The following is a 4,120-nucleotide window of genomic DNA, read 5'->3' as shown; positions in this document are numbered from 1 at the left end:
AAATAAAAAGCTTTTTCCCTCCCTGCGCCCCCCCCCCCCCCGGCTACTGAATGTCCTGCTCCCTGGGCACCATGATAACCACTGGCAGACCCTCAAGGGGTAGGGGGTCGTGGAGCCTGCCTGAGGCTGGACAGCCAGGCGTCTGGCCACCAGAACCTATAGGGGAAGTGGGGCTTTGCATGAGCCCCCGCTCCCAGCGCCCAGAGAATGCGTCCTTGTCCCATCGACCTCAAAACACAGAATCATCCATCGCAAAACACAAAATCAAAAATCATGATGCACAGGACTTCCCTGGTGGTCCAGTGGTTCCAATGCAGGGGACCCAGGTTTGATCCCTGGTTAGGGTACTAGGTCCCACATGCCATACAGTGTGGCCTAAAAAACGCAAAAAAACGAAAAAATCACAACGCGCATCAGATCGACTACTGGCCGCAGAATGTTAAAGCTGTGGGGCTGCAACCAACCCACACCCTCCTTGCAGGAAAGCGTTTACCTGGGACCCAGAAGGGCGCCAGCCTTGTAGGGCCTCAGAGACACTGTTCTCTGCATTAGTTCATTTTTAGTTCTGCTCAAGTACAGACATGCAGATGACTTGGGCAGCACCCACCTATCACCACCACCCAACCCTGCACCCCTAACCCCTGACCTTGTTAAAACACAGATTCTGATCCGGTGGGTTTGGGTGGCACCCAAAATTCTGCTTTTCTAACCAGCTCCCAGGGGCGGCCAACCCTTCTGGTCCATGGGTCACACTTTGAGCTGCAAGGAATTGTGAGAACACGATTTTAGAGTATTGATCCCACATCCCAGCTAAACTCTCATTAATGCTAAACACTTGTCCGCTTGATTCTTTGCGGTTTTCTTTTTTCTTTTTCTTTTTTTTTTTGCCACACCATGCGGCATGTGGAACTTCCCTGACTAGGGATCGAACCCGTGCCCCCTGCAGTGGAAGCCCGGAGTCTTAACCGCTGGACCACCAGGGAAGTCCAATTCTTTGCGGTTTTCTATGTGGTCAGTCATATCGCCTGTGGGAAATGACAGGTCTGTGCCTCCCTTTCCACCCTTTGTCTGATTAAGGATGTTCCCTTTGCTCCTACTTTGCAGAGTGCGTGTGTGTGCCTGTTTGTAAACCATGAATGGGTGTTAATTTTGTCAGATGTTTTCTCTGCATCAAGCTTGCTAGGCCTCTGCAGCTACTGTTTTGGGCTTGTTGCAAGCTGGCAGGCACAGGGTCAGGCTCAGATGTCCTGTGGGAGGCGTCCAGGGTCAGGGCCAGCAGTAGGTGGGGGCTGGCCTCCTATCCTGGCCATGGGCCCCGGGGCCAGATGTTTGGGCTTAGCTGCCTGGCCAAGCAGGGATAGAGTGACCGGGTAATTAAGCACCCGCTTCTTTAGGGCTGGCAGGAGGTGGCAGAGGGTGGAGGGGCCTCGGGCCCGAGTGCACAGAAGCTTCCCCAACCCTGGCTTGCAGAGGGGCGCCAGGAGCCTGAACCCCCAGTGGGGCCCTCTGGGGTGACCTGGAATAGGGGTGCACCTGCTCCCACCTGGGAATGAAAAAGGGGACCTCTTGCTTCCAAGTTGGGGTGCCATCCTTGAAGCCCCGACTAGCCGGGACAGCAAGGGGAATGTATGCAGAGGTGCTCCCCAGGTTACTAGTCAGCAGTTATTTAAGTCTTAGGGCTTAATGAGACCCGGGGGACAGGATTCTCAGCATGTTCCTTCATCTGTTGACAGGGGCAGACAGTTCATCTATCAAGACCCTCGGACAATATCCTTCCCTGCCCCCAGCAAGTAACTGGACCCTGCTGGCCTTTGCAGGACTGCGGGGGCAGCAGCTCCATGACCTTCCAGGACCTCTGAGCCAGGCTCCAGTCTGGGCAGAGGTGGGGAGGAGGGAATGGTTCCCTGCCTGAGGCTGCAGGAGCCAGAATACAAGTTGGGGGGTCTCCCAAGACAGCCCCCGGTTTACAAGCTGAGGCTGAGAGAGGAGGGGGCCCACCTAAGGACACTCAGCGGGGGGCCATCGTGGAAGCCTAACCTGGAACCCCAGGCCGAGTCTGATGCCGAGGAATTTGCACCGTGTTATTCTGAGTCCCCGCAGCTCTTCTCTGTGGACTGAGGCAAGGGGCTTGCCCTCTCTGAGCCTCAATGCCCTTTCTGAAACAGGGGTCAAGTTCCTCCCTCCAAGGGCTATAGTGAGGGCGGGATGTAGTGTATAAAGAGTCCACATTGTATCGGGCACAGAGAAGCACGGTTAGGAGCAGTCATGGTCACTCTTGTTAACTGAGCACGTGTGCTAAGCTCTGTCCTCACCTGCACTAGCCCATCTAATCCTCACAACCGCCCCAGGAGGCAGGCACGACCACTATCCCCACTGTACAGGTGGAAAAACTGAGGCTGGAGAAAGGAAATTAACTGCTAGAGTCCCAGAGCCAGGACGCAGCCTTGAATCCAGGATAATCTGATTTGGGCACATAATATCTTATGAGCAAGGGCCCTGGGTCAGACAGGCCTGGGTATCAATCATGACTCTACTACACGCTCCCTGAGTGACCTGGGGTACACAACCAAATGTCTCTGTGCCTCAGTGCCCTGATCTGTAAAATGGGGATGAATACAATAATATCTATCACATATTGAGCACTTATCAAGAGCCAGGCCCTGTGCTAAGCACACTCACATAGGTATTAATCTATCAGTTAATCGTCACAGCGGCCCCTGAAGTGCGTACTATTATTATTTTCCCTTTTAGAGATGGGGAAACTCAGACCAAGGAGTTAAGTAACTGGCTCAGGGTCATGCCCTCAAGGGCTCAAACTCAGGCATTTAGGCTCCAAAGTTCACCCTCCCCGTGCCGAGCTGTGGTAAAAGTACCCTCCTCAGTGGGTGTTCATGAAGGTAAAATGACATCATGCACGCAAAGCCCTCAAAACAGAGCCTGACCCATAGGAGGTGCCCAGTGAACACTAGCTATTATTATTATGCACTCGTCATTCAAAAAATATTAATGGAGGGTGCACTCAGCGTCAGGCTCCGTTCTAGGAGCTGTGCATACATCTGTGAACAAGACAAAGATTTCTGCCCTGGTGGGGCTTCATCATGGCCATCATCACTGCCATCATGATTATCACCATCATGAACATCACTGCCATCATCACCCTGATCATCTTCATCACCATCATCTCCATCATCACCATTATCATCAGCAGCATCATTACAATAGTCATTACCATGACCTTCATGACCATCATCATCACCATCATTACAATAGTCATTACCATGATCTTAATGACCACCATCATCACCATCATCACCATCATCTCCATCATCATCACCATCATCTCCATCATCACCATCACCACCATCATCTCCATCATCATCACCATCATCACCATCATCACCATCATCACCATCATCATCTCCATCATCACCACCATCACCACCATCACCACCGTCACCATCATCATCACCATCATCACCGTCATCATCTCCATCAACACCATCATCTCCATCATCATCACCATCATCACCACCATCATCATCATCACCATCATCACCATCATCATCACCATCATCTCCATCATCATCACCATCATCACCATCATCATCTCCATCATCATCACCATCATCACCACCATCACCACCATCACCACCGTCACCATCATCATCATCACCATCATCACCATCATCATCTCCATCATCATCACCATCATCACCATCATCATCTCCATCATTGGTATCATTAGCATGATGATCACCATCATCACCATCACAGTCATTATCATCACTTTCATCATTACCATCACATTACCATCAGGATAGGCATCACCATGATCTTCATTACCACCACCACCATCATGGTCACCTTCATCACCACCACCATTATCATCATAATCATCACCACCATCATGGTCACCTTCATCACCACCACCATTATCATCACCACCATCATCACTTTCATCCTCACCATCACCATCAGCATTCTCATCTTCACCATCATAATCACCATCACACTCACTACTATCACCGTCGTCCTCACCATCCTCACCACCTCACATGGTGCCTGTTGTTTTCACAAACAGATCAATCTTGTGATTCCACCTCCACTCGTCCCCCAGAAA

This window comes from Eschrichtius robustus, chromosome 19 (genome assembly GCF_028021215.1).
Source record: "Eschrichtius robustus isolate mEscRob2 chromosome 19, mEscRob2.pri, whole genome shotgun sequence".
NCBI lineage: Eukaryota > Metazoa > Chordata > Mammalia > Artiodactyla > Eschrichtiidae > Eschrichtius > Eschrichtius robustus.
Note: the sequence above shows the minus strand (reverse complement) of the source record.